Raw genomic sequence first — 15,581 nt, 5'->3', positions numbered from 1 at the left:
TTGACCTCTTCAGTGCTCTCTTCTAATTCACCAATTGTCTCATCTAGAGTTTATGCCAAGCAATGATTCTTTAATTGGGTTATGTTAGTCACCATACAGTACGTCACTAGTTTTTGATGTAGTGTTCCAGTGATGTAATTAAAAAAAAAAATTCAGTGACTATATTTTTGTTTCCGTGTTTCTAATGAGTTTTTCTTGCCATCTGATCTTGTTTTAGTTCGACTTTTAAAATTTCTTATTTTTTTTAGAAGAAAGCTTTATATCTTGAGGACCCTAAAAGATACTTATTTTAAAGTGATTTTTAGATGGCAATCTTATTTTGGTCTGGTCTAGAATGAATCCTTCTCCCAGTTGTTGATTTTGTTGTCTATTTTTCTTAGCCTCAGTGTTCCTCATGTGATTTTAAATTGTGGTTTGTGGGTTCACCTTGATTGTGAATTTCTTTGTTTTCTCTTCCTCTTCTCATTCCCTCCTGTCTAGTGGTTATCTTCTTTTTACTCCCAAAATCCTATGCTGGGACTTTGGGGCTTATGTCCTGCTCCAATAATGGCAATATTGCAGATCCAGTCAACAAATCAGAGTATAAAATCATTAATACAATAAACAGTAGGTGTTGGTGAGGATGTGGTGAAAGGGGAACCCTCCTGCACTGTTGGTGGGAATGCAAACTGGTGCAGCCACTCTGGAAAACAGTATGGATGTTGGAAAAAAATTAAATATAGAGCTACCCTACGATCCAGTAATTGCACTATTAGGTATTTACCAAAGAATACAAGTATACTAATTCAAAGGGATATGCACCCTGCTGTTTACAGTAGCATTATCTACAATAGCCAGTTATGGAAACATCCCAAGTGTCCATCGACTGATGAATGGATAAAGAAGATGTGATATATCTGTATCTATATCTACATACAATGGATTATTACTCAGCCATAAAAAGAATGACATCTTGCCATTCATGACAATATAGATGGAGCTGGAGAGTATTATGCTAAGAGAAATAAGTCAGGGAACGACAAATACATAAATGATTTCACTCACATGTAGAATTTAAGAAACAAAAGAAACGAGCAAAGGGGAAAAAGAGAGAGAGAGAGAGAGGCAAACCAAGAAACAGACTCAACTACAGAGAACAAACTGATGGTTACCAGAGGGGAGATGGGTTGGGGGGGGATGGGTGAAACAGGTGATGGGGATTAAGGAAGGCCCTTGCCATGAGGAGCATTAGGTCATGTATGGAAGTGTTGAATCTCTATGTTGCACACCTGAAACAAATATTATACTGTGTTAACTGGAATTGAAGTAAAAACTTAAAACAATTAGGGTATAATTTGCTTCTTTCCTTGACCTTGAGGTCAAGTCTGTCTCCTTGGGACCACCGAGTTCAATTAAGTTGAAACCCCAGGTAGTTTTCTTCCACAGGTTTTTCTAGGCGCCCTTCCCAGGTGTTGGAGCCTCATTCCAATCTCAGCTTTGAGCAGCGAGACTTTGGTCTACTACTCATGAGGCACTTCTTGTCCTTTTATTTAGAATCTAAGACAACTGGCTTTTACTCCCCAAACTTTTACTCCCCAAAGAACCAGAGATTCTTTCATATATTATGTATATTAATATGCATAGAATATGCATAAATACTATATATTAAATGAGAACATGTGTATTCATATATATTTATAGTATATATGAATCCTTCACTTAGCTATTAGCAGAGTGCATGACATCAAGTAGCTATATATTAAATATTTGTAAGATTCAGGTTGGTTGACTATGTTATGACTTTGGTTACTAATTTAACATAGTGAAATTTTTATACTCTTACAATATTTTTTCAAAGAATTTTTTCTTTGTTAAGCACTGTAATTCTGTGTTTAGCTAAAATTATACTAAAGCAAATTTAATTTTTTGAAAATAATTTACTTTTATGTTGGTAAGCCAGACTCTATCCTTTGGCTTCGAATGAATTAACATGATTGTACTAGATTGTAAAGATTTTAAACAGGGGGAAATAATCAATAAAGAGACTAAATAGCACACTTAGAAGATAGAATTTCCTTTTGGGAAAAAATATAATTTTTTTTAGGAAGTTACTTTGATAAATTTACAGTAGTGGGTTAGTGTGTTCATCGTGGGTGATCAGACTTGTGGAAAACTTCTGGCATCCTCAAAAATGTAGTAAACAATATAAAAGCTAACTGAAAGTTAAAGAAGATGATGTCAGGAAAGGGAAATGATGCTCACAAAGCCATGAACTTTGCAGATGGAGTTGCCCTTAATGGTGTAATATTGATTTAAAGTCAACTTAATTTAAAAGCATATGGACCTTTATTTAATAAATTTCAGAAAAAACAGATCAGAAAAATTGAGGAAGGTAAGATGGTGGGGTAATAGGGAAGCTCAGAAGACACAAAAAATAATTTGTGATGTGTATATGTTAAATGGATGAATGAATTATGTTCACAAACAGATGAATCCCTGAAAACACATATTTACTAGTGAGCCTATCAGAAAAAGAACAAGTGTAGTTGATTCTTGAGCAACATGGGGGTTAGGAGCACCCACACCCTGCACAGTTGAAAATCTATGTATTAACTTTGATTCCCCCCAAACCTCTACAAAGAACCTACTGTGGATCAGGAGCCTTACTGATAATGTAAACAGTGGACTAACACATATTTTGTATGTTATATGTATTACATACCATATTCTTAAGATACAGTAAGCAAGATAAAAGAAAATGTTAATTAAGAAAACCACAGGCAAGAGAAAATACATTTATAGTACAACCCGCATATAAGTGGACCCACACAATTCAAATCCATGTAGTTCAAGGGTCAACTGTACTCCCAGTACAATCACAAATGGTGTAGTCTGGAGTCAAATAGAAACTCCATGTTTTACAAGGCACAAGGATATCATGGTATTAAAACCACGTATATTATTGTGTCAGTTTCTTTTAACTGCTGTAACAAATTAACACAATCTTGGTGACCTCAAAGAAAGTGTTTTCCTCTAAGTTCTGAAGACCAGAAGTTGGCAAGGGGCACACACTTGTTCCGAAGTCTCTAGGAGGGATTTCGTTCCTTGACTCTCCCAGCTTCTAGTGGCCGTTGGCATTCCTTGGCTTGTGGCTGCAGCATCTTCCACTCTGTGGCTATCTCTAAATTCCATCTGTCTCTCTCATCATGATACTTGTGATGGCATTTAGGTCCCATGCAGATGATCTAGAATAAGCTCTTTGTTTTCAAGATCCTTTATCACAGTTCTTGCCATATAAAGTACTATCCACTCTTTTGCCACATAAGGTACTATTCACTGATTGCAGAGGTTAAGACATTATCTTAGTTTGTCAGAGCCTCATTCCAATCTCAGCTTCAAGCTGGGTGGTTTAGACAACAGAATTTGATTCTCTCACAGTACTGGAGGCTGGAAGCTTAGGATCAAAGTGTTGGCAGGCTTGGTTTCTCCTAAGGCCCCTCCCCTTGGCTTGTAGACAACTGCCTTTTGCTGCATCTCTATAAGTTCTTTCCTCTGCACACACCTGCCCTTGGTGTCTCTTTGTGAATTATGTGTGTCCATATTTCTTCTTCTCACAAGGACACTACTCAGATTGGCCCACTGTACAGGCCACATATTAACTTAATTTCTTCCTTAAAGATTTTATCTCCAAATATAGTCATATTTTGATGTACTGGGGATTAGGCTTCAACATATGAATTTTTTTGGGGACACAGTTCAGTCCATACCAGATATGAATGTATCTTTTGGGGGGGGGGCACCAGTTAGCCCACAACAAATATGTAACTTTCATTGAAATGAGGAAAAAGTTAAATATAATCTACCATGCTCTACTCACCAATGCAGGCAAGTGTAATAAATTTAAGAAGTAGTCTCAACAAAACAGTTAAATTTTCAGAGAAAAAGAACTCTATCAGGAGTTGCTGACAATTAACTAGAAAAATCACTTATGTGGAATAGTCATTTCTCAATGAGGCAAGATTAAATGTAATGCTAGCATATTGCAAAAATCTCATGCTGATATTTATTTGGGAATATTTTTTAAAGCTCTTCCTTTCATTTATGGATTTATAAACAACTTGTGAAGATTACAATAGAAAAGAATTCTCCCTTGGTTAAAGGAAAACATGTAATTTAAGTGGAGGCATAATTTATACTATATACTGCAATTGCCTGACTTTAATGAGAAAATAAAGTAAATTCCAATATACTTTCCTGGGAATCATTCCAGCTTTCAATAATCGGCTGCAGCAGGATGCCAGGAAGTGGCTGTTCATAGGGAGATGACCCAAAGTCTATATCTATAAACACAAATAGGTTGCTTTCTTGGTAACACTATCTTTGATTACAAGGAAAGTGAACAAATGTTAATATGTATGTTTTCAGAGATATGTCATGCACATACTGTGTACCTGGTACCAGGACATCTAAGAATGTAAAACAGATATGTAAAAAAAAATCACACCAATTTTATAGAGGGTCCCTTGCCTTGTATTTTGCTTCAGAAAAATCTAAACTTCCTTATTTTTTATTCCTGCTCCAGACCTTGAGCTTTTCTGCATTGCCCATATACAACACTTCCAGTTCCCCTCCCATATCTCATCTGCATGGTTCTTCCATTTATTCTCAGAATTATGGGCATAAGCTTGGGATTCAAGAACAGCACAAGCTCATTCAGCATCAATTGCTTCAGAATTCATGATAGTTTGAACACGTACTGGGTTGCATAGAATTCCCCCATTCCCCTTCAAAAAATGTCTAGCCGGAACTTCAGTAGGTAACCTTATTTGGAAATAAAGTCTTTGCAGATGTAATTAGTTAAATTAAGATGCAGTCATGCTGGATTAGCGTGATTTACAATCCATTCACTGGTGTCTTTATAAGAAGAGTAGACAGAGATGGACATGCGCGGGAGAGGCCACATGAAGACTGGGGCAAAGGCTGGCGTGATGTAGCCACAAGCCCACAAAGGCCACTTATTGCCAGCAACTACCGGTAGTCAGTAGATGCAAGGAAACATTCTTCCCAAGAGCCTCTGGAGAGAGCATGGCCTTGCTGATGGCTTTAAGTTATATTTCTAGCCTCTAGAACTGTGAGACAATACATTTGTTTTTTAAGCCACTCAGTCTGTGGTAGTTTCTTATGGCAGCCTTAGAACACAAATACAGAACATGAGAATGACAATTTGAATCTATGATGAAAGTTTACTCCAGATGAAGTTTATATGAGAAAAGAGCCTAGACATCATATAGTTAAAATTATACCCACGTAGGGGCACCTGGATGGCTTCATTGGTTAAATGCTGACTCTTGTTTTGGCTCAGGTCATGATCTCAGGGCTGTGAAATTGAACCCCGCATAGGGGCTTAAATAGATTCCATGCTGGGCATGTAACCAGCTTAAGATTCTCTCTTAAGATTCTCCCCCCCCTCATTTGCTTCTAGTTAAATAATAAAGTTATTTATTATTAAATATTTTAAATAACCAAATATAAATATCAACATAATTATTAATATTAATACCTAATAATTAATAATTAAATAATAAAGTTATTTAACTAGAAGCAAATCCAGGTACTGTCCAGTTAGTTGTATCAACTGAGATTTTTGAAATAATGTGATTTTTTTTTGTTTGTTTCTGGGCTCTGGTCTATAGGGTGGTGCAGGAAGAAATGGGTTTATGTTATTCTTTCTCAAAATAGGAATGGAAAATCTGGACCAAAAAACCCCCAATCACTTAAATGACCACAACATTTTATGAAATATCTAGTCAATCACCACAATCACCGCAACAAATTATGAAATATCTATTCAGTTTCACAAGTTTTTACTTATAATTTGCTGAAGTTAAATTAGGCAGAAGGCAAGGGCAAATGTATTAAAATTTTGGTTTATAGGAAATGGTTAAAAAATGTGAAAAACATGCATTTATCTATAACCTAATAGCTGGGGGAAAATCTTTCTTAGTAATAATGTTTAAAAATTTGCATCTTGAGTCATTGGAGGAGGCAATTTTATATTTATCTTTTGGAGAGCTTCCCCCCACCCCAGGTAAATGATATATTTATGTGTTTGTGACCTGACCAATGAACTGTTTCCCCATCCTGAGTTTTGCTGCCGAAGTGATTTATTTAGTGATGGATAAGCGTTTTCTATCAGTTGGGGTTCCTAGCTGGAAGCTGCAGAATTGATCCTGACAGGGGAGTTTGCTGAAAGGATGTTAGTGGAGAGGACAATGCTCCCGAGGAAGGGGGCAGGGTGTAGGTAGGGGTGCTGTCTAAAGAGTCAGAGGGCATAGCAAGCAGCCCCCAGCCAGAATGACCTGGGCAGAAAGCTGCTTCTGCCCACACTGCAGCAGCAGCCGGGTATGACCTCCAACTGTGCTCTATCTGTTGACCCCTTCAGGATGGGAGTCAGTGTGTGGAGAGTTGGCTTCTGATTGGCTGAGCTCAAATCACAAGCTTTGTCCCAGCTATACTTGGTAGAAGGATGTGTTCCTTTCTTCCTTCACCGCGGAAAGCAGTAACGTGGCTATATTAATTTTCTAGCATAGCAGTAACAAAGTACCACAGACTGGATGGCCTGAACAACACAAATGTATTTCCTGGCAGTTGCAGAAGCTGGAAGTCCATCCATGTGCCAGCGGGTTTGGTTCCTTCTGAGGCCTGTGAAGGAAGGACCTCTGGTGTGTAGCCGATCACATTCTCCCTATGTCTTCGCAGTGTCTTTCTGCTGTACCTGTCAGGGTCTAGATTTTCAATTCTTGCAAAGACACCAATCACGTAGGATTAGGGCCCACCCTCATGACCTCATTTTAATTTACATCTTTAAAGATTCTATCTCCGAAGATGGTTACATTCTGAAGAACTAAGGAGTAGGACTTCAACATGTGAGTTTGGGTGGAGGGTCCCACAATCCAGCCCATAATACCAGCATTTCTCTTCCACGGACATTGACACGGTACAGTGCATGGGAAAGGTGACTCAGGCTAGAGATGGGGGTGCTCCTACAAAGAGGGATTAGATTCCAGGCAGGTAAAAACAAATGATAAATCTCATTCTACTTTTTTTGTGTGCCCATATTATGAAGTTAAAAGATCTTTTTAATGGTATCTATAGAAAGCTCGAAAATCTAAAAAAATACCAACCACATATCATAATATTCAGGGTTGGTAAAGGTGCAAAAAACCCCCAAACCAAAAAAACCAAAAAAACATGCTCTCTCTGCCAGTGGGAATGCAGGCTTTTATCTCCCTTCTTATCATTCTGTTTCTACTACTGCTAAAGTAGAGTTGTGCCACTTAAATCCCTCTTCAAGAAGGAATTTGCTCCGACACCTGGGAGGCTCAGTTGATTAAGCAGCTGCCTTGGGCTCAGGTCATGATCCTAGGGTCCTGGAATCGAGTCCCACATCGGGCTCCTTGCTCGGCAGGGAGCCTGCTTTCCTCTCTGCCTCTGCCTGCTTGTGCTCTCTCTCTCTTTGACAAATAAATAAAATCTTAAAGAAAAAAAAGAAGGAATTTGCTCTTCAGCTGCAAGGGGAAGGAGGTTAGATCCTTTTCTGCTCTCGTGCCTTCAGGATCCAGTTCCACTTTCAAGCCAGGGCTGAGCACTTTCTGGGCAACCTCCGATAACTGAGCATGACAGGGGTACTAGGGCCCGTCCAGCACTAGCCTCCTTGAACAGGGACTCTTTGCTCTGGAGCAGCCATTTAGATTGTATGAGGCTTGGTCAAATCCACACGGTGATCTTGTTGCCCACCTGCCCCATCCTACCTCTTCCTCCTCTCCTGTCTCAGCCTTATCCTGACCAAGGCTTTCCGTGCTCCTAATTTCACCTCTGTCTGCATCCCAGAGGGTCCAATTCGCATTCACGTAACAGCCACACCCACACAGCACATATATGTAGTCATATTTTTGTTTTCTTGCTGTTCTCATGTTTCTTTGTAGGTCTTTGTTATGCTAATCATGGATTTGCAAACCACTGTTATTTTTCGAGGTCGAAAACCCTGTGGTTTTAATGTATTATCATTTCTCTTTTACCATCTTACCCTTAATGATAGCATGAAAATTTTGTATGTTTTTCTGAAATCAGTTACGCTGTGTAATTGACAATTCACCATCTTCAAGCTTAATTTGGGACTACTTAATCCAATGACTCATTTAAGACCTAGATAGAAACTGTGGGAGAGAGACAGACACAGACAGACTGGGAGACCACAGAGAGGTCTCCCCCTGAGTACTTGTATAGTAGAGCATAAAACTGAGTGGCTAGTGGTGGCCATGGCCTGTACTATGAACTTATGATCAGAGGAAGGTCTGCAGTTAGAATGAGGAACTGAGCAGATGAACAGAGGAAAATGGATTGGAATAGAGAAGACCTGTTCTGGTTCCCTACGAAATGGTATGGGTCAGAAGCTCACCTGGCTCCCAGCTCCATTCCTGAGTCTTCCCTCTGGGTTTGGTGCCATTCTTTAGAGGCTCTCTAATGAATTCCCTTGACTCTGCATGTGTTAGTTTAGACGTGGTTACCAAGCTTTGCGACTCAGGAAGTTATCACTATCACATCACATAAGCACTTTGTAGAGCATAGTAGGAATTCAAAAAGTTTAACAAAATCTGCATCTTGTTACATTTTTTAGGTGCTTTTTTTTTTTCTTTTTTTACTGTTTCTTCTCAGTGGTCACAAAACCTCTTTTATTATTTAAATGTATTCTCTTAAGCTGTAGATATATGGTAATACTACACACATTCTTTTGCAACCTGTTATCATTTATAAAATATTACTTAGAAAAAATAATAGCAGGGAGAGATGGAGGGAAAGAGGCAGAGAGAGGGAGTGGGCAACCTTACTATTGGACTAATGGAAAGATTTTCCTCTTCACTAAAGAATCAGTTTAGATAAAAGACTTTTGTCTACATGAGGAGTCCAATTTCCAGTTCCTTTGGTGGTGTAAAGTTTTAGGCTTATAGTGGGTAGGGGAACTAGACAGAATTGGCTCCCTTGATTGAGAGTTGACTCTGGACATACATAAAACATACACCGGACATACTCCCTTGATTGAGAGTTGACTCTGGACAACTCTGGAGAAGTTGTCACAGGAGTTTGAGTTACCTGAGAAGAAGGGTGGGGATCCTTATTTGGATGAGATTCCTAGATCACTTGGGAACATGGATTTCCTCCATATGTATCCCAACATGGGCCATAATATTCCACAAAGAGTGCTGGAGGCAAAAATTCAAAGGGATTAAAATTGGTAGACATGGATGAGTCCCTTCTTATGATGATCCCATGATCCAAATATACTGAATAATGCTTCCTTCCCTAGCCCCTATCATGCTGGGTTTTCTTTTTGCCAAGAAAAGGCCTTTGTTTTTGCCCTACTTTTTCCAGATGTCTCAAACTCTTATGCTAATCTAGAGCCTTCAAAATGGTTCCCCTAGGGCAGGTCTCATCTTGCATCTGGACTAAAGGATTGACTCGAAATCCATGCTCTGACCATATGTCTTAGAGCCAGCCACCTTCCAAGTTCTCTGAGATGATTCCTTTCCTTGGCAGCAATGTCTTATCTTTCTTAATCTTGTCACTCTCTGGAACAGGGCACTGGGGTCCTGAAACTTGTTCTTCTGATCATTTTGTTGCCATTTGGAAATGAGTGAGCTCTGCTTTTCAGCTCTTTTTCAGCTGTTGTTATTAATGACTCCAGACTTCTCCTCTGATCCTGGAATCTGTGACTGGAAAATGTAAGACTACAGAGAATACAAGCCAGTGGTGTTTTCCAAATGTGTATGTGCAGACTCTATTTCTTCTATGAATTCATGATGATGGTGCCCGCAAGGGCCAGAAGGATCTTCAGATTATCTCCAAACCCTTTTAACAGCTGGTAAAACCCATATTTTATAAGTAACAAAGAAGGCATGTTTTTTTTCATGTATGGCCTACACAGCTCATAGTCAAGGGCCCCATGAGATTTCTGGTGGTGTTATCTCTCAGCTGTTATATTGACGGTACATGGTGAATCCTGTCACTTGGACATCAATAGAAAAGTGTGCACTTGACTACACTTTTAAGTGTAATGTCTAAGACAAGATAATTACAAGCAAACCTTACTAATTCTTGGTTACCTATTGATGGAAGAGAATAAGTAGGTGGGCTTATTTTGGGGAAAAAAGTGAATAATGCATCATTCTGTAGTGCCAGTAGCTCACACAAGTGATGGGAAACAGTGATAGACAACTGGGCTTTGGAGATCATTTCCCCTGGCTTTCAGTTCTAGTTCTGACTCTTTTTGATTGTTTGACTATGGCTTCATTAAGCTGGCAATAGTCATACCTATTTCATAATGTTTTTGCTGTAATTAAATATGATAATACTTATAATTCTAAGATATTATAGATTATATTATTTATAAACCATGTAGCAAATGTTTGTTGCCTCCTAGAGGCTAATTTATAAAAGTTTTTTGAGTACCTTCTATAAACAGGTGTTAAGTGCTGGGGATAAAAAGACAGATAAGTCAAAATGCTTGCCTTCAAGAAGGCTGCAGTCTAATTGAAGAGACAGGTCTACAAATAGACATTTTGAATGCAATGTGGTAAAGGCAATTATATGGAGAGACATACAAAAGTATAGAAACAGAGGAGACACACAATTAACCTGGAGATGGAGGTGGGATAAGGAGAGGCACTGGGACTATGTGCCTGCGCTGGGGATGAACCAGAAAACAATGAATAAAGACATGCAATGCACACATTTTCAAGATAATGTGATATTCAATATATGTGAGTTTTCCTTAATTTTTCCTGTCTTAACTCCCATTGAATCACCAACATTTTTCATATTTTTGGTCATTTACTGGTAATTCCAGGACTCAATTTGTTGGTGTTGGGGAAGGAGGGACCAAATTTATGGACCACCATGGGTTTATCATTGCAAATTAAAATTCCTCAGATTGGTCTTTAAAATATTGACCACTAAAAGACTAAGAAGAAAAAAACAAGACTAGAAAGACATTAAAACTGGGAAATACTGGGTGTTATAAAATTAGATGCTGAGAAGTATAAACTGGAGGGAAAATTAAGGCAGTAAATATTACTGGTGTGTCCACATGTTTTAAATCTTGCTTTCCTGAGGTGGAAGCTGCCTAGCAACAGAGCCTCCCTGAGGCCCTGTTCTCCACAGCTGGTCGGCTCTTCAGGGTCTGAAGTTGCTGAGATCAGGGGTTATAGCTTGGGAAGGTCTCAGCTTAGAGCAGTTTAGTTGTCAGGATGCTAAGTCTCTGAAAGTCCTAGGACAGCAGGACCAAGGAGATTCAAGGCAGAGCTCTGGGAATTGGTTAATAACATGCAGCTTTGTTGCCAGTTAAGTAGATTTTTGTGGACTGGCCTTGGAGCTTTACCATCCTTTGTAACTTTTGCTATTGGGTAAATTTATTTGGATTACCAACAGGGCATTGAGAACACAATTCAGCCATAAGATAAATTTAACTATGTCTTTTTCAGGCCATGAAGTGAATCTGTGGAAGTCTGGAGTTTGTACCTAAAATGCATAAGTGCCATTTAATGATTGTTTTTTCATTTTTGTACCCTGTTGCTAACACACTTCCTGAGTATAGTGTCTTTAGAATCCTTTCAATGACTTTTCAATGCACAGTTTGGTTGACTAACAAATCAAGTAGCATCTATGAGATTAAGTATATAGGGTACTTTGCTGAGTAGGTTTATCAAATAAAGCTCTGCACTTCAAGATGCTCACCCTGTAGTCTATTTCCAAGAACAAACCAACGCTTGGGCCAGGTCTTCAGGAAATCTAAACATCTGGATTAAAAAAAAATGGCAGGAACAATCAATCATCCAATTTTGTCAACATGATGCCAAAGACCTAGATTATTGGAAAGGTTTCCCACCAGATGTTAGAAAGTCTGTGGATGTGTCTAGAATCAGGACTACAAACACAGCCCAAAGAATAAAATGCATCCACAGTTTTGCGAGTCCACATGCATTTTTGCTTTTCTAGTTGGGACAAGGAGAAACGAAGTTCAGATTTTGTGGAGATGTTGGAGGTTTGCTCCTGTAAGACAATCATTTCAGAATGAGAAAGGAATATTTAGATAGTTTTTGGGGAACACACTAGGTGCTAAGAGAAAGCTGCATAGGATTTTGGCTACCTCTGCAGTGTAGACTACTGGTCTGGGATTGTGCCAACTGGGAAACACAGTTGTTTTGTGTAAAACAAACTGAACTTTTTGTATTATTCTGTTAAAAAATCTCTTCTTTTGAGTTTTGGAATAAATTTGTGTTGCTTTTATAGCAAAGAAGAATAAATTTTAAGTGTTCCTAGCTACTATTTATTAAGCACTTACTAAGTGGTTGGCACTATAGAAATTTTCTGTACTAAACCCAGTAAGTTAGGTTCCATTACTAGCTTTCTTTTGAAGCCCAGAATGCTGAGGCTTTGAGAAGTTCTATAAAAGATTCAAAACTTCCCCACCCATAAGTGGCAGAGTTGGGTTTGAGGTCAGGCAGTTTTCTCCAGAATCTGCCACCTGCCTTTTCCCCTCAGCCAGGCTGTCTCTATTGTGACAACACTACCCTGGGGATCTGCGGCAAATCCAAAGCAGGTCAACAGTTTTCAGTAAAACAGCACTGGTGACAGTACAGCAACAATAGTAATGATTGATAAGTACTGAGGACTTACTGTATTGTAGTGGTTTTATTTTTATCTCTCATTTTCAGAACTCTTGCTCTGTTCCTACACTGTACAGATAAGAAAGCTCAAGTGGAGAGAGATTGAGTAATGACCAACATCACCTGGATCTTAAGTGGTGGAGCTAGTACTGACCAGGTGAGTAAAATAAAACGCAACAAATATGCTTTTCATTGTATCAGATTGAAAATCATAGAAGTAATCCTAGAAGTTTGTTGGGAACATACTAGGTGCTAAGAGAAAGCTTTTGATAATTAAATAGAAGAGTCTCATATTAACATCAAATTGCAAGATTATTTTATGCAGTTTGAATAAAAGTGAAGGGTCGCATTGGTGAGGAAAAAATGGAATGTTTCAATGGGAAAAAAACTGGATAAAGAATATAGAAAAGGGATAGTGAAAAGAAATAAGGGAGGATAGTCGACTATGGCAAATATTTCATTCCAATATAACCCAGCAAAATTGATGCAAAGAAAATTGATAAGAATAAAATAAATTTAAATTTGAGACGTTCATCTTTAAACACAGTGATTTTCAAAATAATGCCAACTAAATCATTTGCTACTGATGTCAGAAAACTCAGGTATTTGGGGAAGATGTCATTTAAAAATTATGCTTCTACCACATACTGGTTATGAATTATTCAATAAATGTGTGGGGGTGATATTGTTTACAGCACATTTCTTGCCAACTTCTGTTTGTCACTAAAATTTTTTTTAAACTTGAGGCAGCTTCATAAAGTAATTGGTAATAGAAACAGATGGCACTTTTTTGACCCTTTATTTTAGCTTCTAGGCATTTGCAATCAGTTATAAGCAAGATATGGGGACAGACAATATGCATTCAAATTAGCCCCATCTTTTTTTAGCTGCCAAAGAGTAGACATGATCATAAAATTTGAGTGAAGAACCTCAGTCATCTAGTCTGATTCTCATATTTTATAGGTGAGAAAATGCTTGAGGTGAAATGACCAGCTCAAGGTCACAGAGGAAGTAAGGGGAACAGATCTCAGCCACTTAGTGTCAGTGATTGCTTGCCCCCACTCCCAGTAGCAAGGCTACATTTTCCATTTGGGGAGATTGAAGTGTTCATATATTATATAAAATTAGGAAATATTTTAAGCATGAAAATAAATAAGAATAATATAACTTTGGAGCATCTTCCCACCCAGTTCTGTCAATAGTTAAAACATTGCCATATTTGGATCACCTTTAAAAAAAAATCATGACTGAGTTTAAGTCTTCTTTTATAGATCAGAATTGCTATATTCAATTTACATTGAAATGATAGTATATTAGCTGTGGATTCATTTGTAACTCTTTTTAAGTCTATTACACAAATACTCTCAATATCCTGAAAATAACAACACAACAACAACAACAATAATAATGTTATTATTATTATTACTGGTAAGAGTAACAAGTAGCCTTTATTGTTCTGCTTACTGTATGACAAGCACTTATTTTGCATGCATTGAATTATTATTATTGTTGTTGTTATTTTAGAGAGGGAGGAGGGGGAAGGTAGAGGGAGAGGGAGGTAAAGAATCCTAAGCAGGTTCCACACCCAGTGTGTACCCTGATGCAGGGCTCCATCTCACAACGCTGAGATCAGGAACTGAACTGAAATCAAGAGTCGGATGCTAGCCCTGCTTCAGGCTCCATGCTCACCATGTCTGCTTGAGATTCTCTCTCTGTCCCTCCCTCAGCTTGCACACTCATGCTCTCTCTCTAAATAGATAAATAAAATCTTAAACCAAAAAAGAGAGAATTAGATGCTTAACTGACTGAGCCAGTAGGGATCCCACACATTGTATTATTTTATATAAAATCACATTTTGTTTTTGTCCTAGAGTTCAACTCCTTTTCTTCTAGACAAATTTATTCTCTTTTGTCATTATTCTTTTCAACCAAAATAGGACCGTGTCATATATAGGCCTATTTTTTCCTATTGGGCCACGTGGCCTCTGATAGCCTAAAAAGTGCCTTGGTATAGAAAGAGCCAGATGCTTTATTTTGGGGCTGGACATTGCTGCCTGTCAGTTCCATGACCTCAAGAGCAGAACTGGTGCTGGATTTCAGCCTCTACATGCCCCCTTTATGGGAGCACTCTTGTTTAGGGGCAGTCGTTGATTTACGGTGGCTCTTCTGATGGCCAGAAAGAGAGGACTCTCAATCTGGGGAGTGAATCTGATCAAGACATGGCCGATCTAAAAGAGGAATACTGTGAGAACATTTGAATTTGGTTTTGGATGGGTTTATTGAACTTATGTTTGAATATGGGTTACACCCAATGATGTTCTGAAAACTGACATCAAAGAGAATGAGGAAATCACACTGTGAATGAAGGCTGGGCTGAGGAGAGGCTGGGAGCCCATCCAGGTTTTCCTCCAAGAAATCAAACCTTCCTTGGAACAGATCCTAAATTGAAATGATTGGATTTCAAAGCACAGTCCTCCTGAAAATGAGATGGACTTAAAGCTAAAGCAACCAGGTAGGAGGAGTGTGATAGGATGTACCACATGAAAGCTGTACTTGCCTCCAACTTCTTCTATATCATCTCCCTCTGGGACCGGAGTAAAATAAAGATGGTGATTCTGCCTTCCACACTTACCATGTCCCTGATATTACATTTCACCCACGTGTACTCTTCACCTTTCCCCAAAGCAGACAGAGATCTTTCACATTTCAGGTTGTCTGTTCATGCCACTTACTTCCTGGCCTGGAATCCTCTTCCTTCCTCTACCTGGAAAATGCCTACTACAGTCAAGTTCCAGGAAACACAAGTCAGGAACAAGGTGCTTAAAAATAAGTGCAAATCTGGAGAGATAAACAAAATATATATTTAGACTATTCAAATTT

The sequence above is a fragment of the Mustela lutreola genome, chromosome 9 (assembly GCF_030435805.1).
Source record: "Mustela lutreola isolate mMusLut2 chromosome 9, mMusLut2.pri, whole genome shotgun sequence".
NCBI classification, from domain to species: domain Eukaryota; kingdom Metazoa; phylum Chordata; class Mammalia; order Carnivora; family Mustelidae; genus Mustela; species Mustela lutreola.
The sequence above is the reverse complement of the archived record's forward strand: the minus strand, read 5'-3'. Positions refer to the sequence as shown.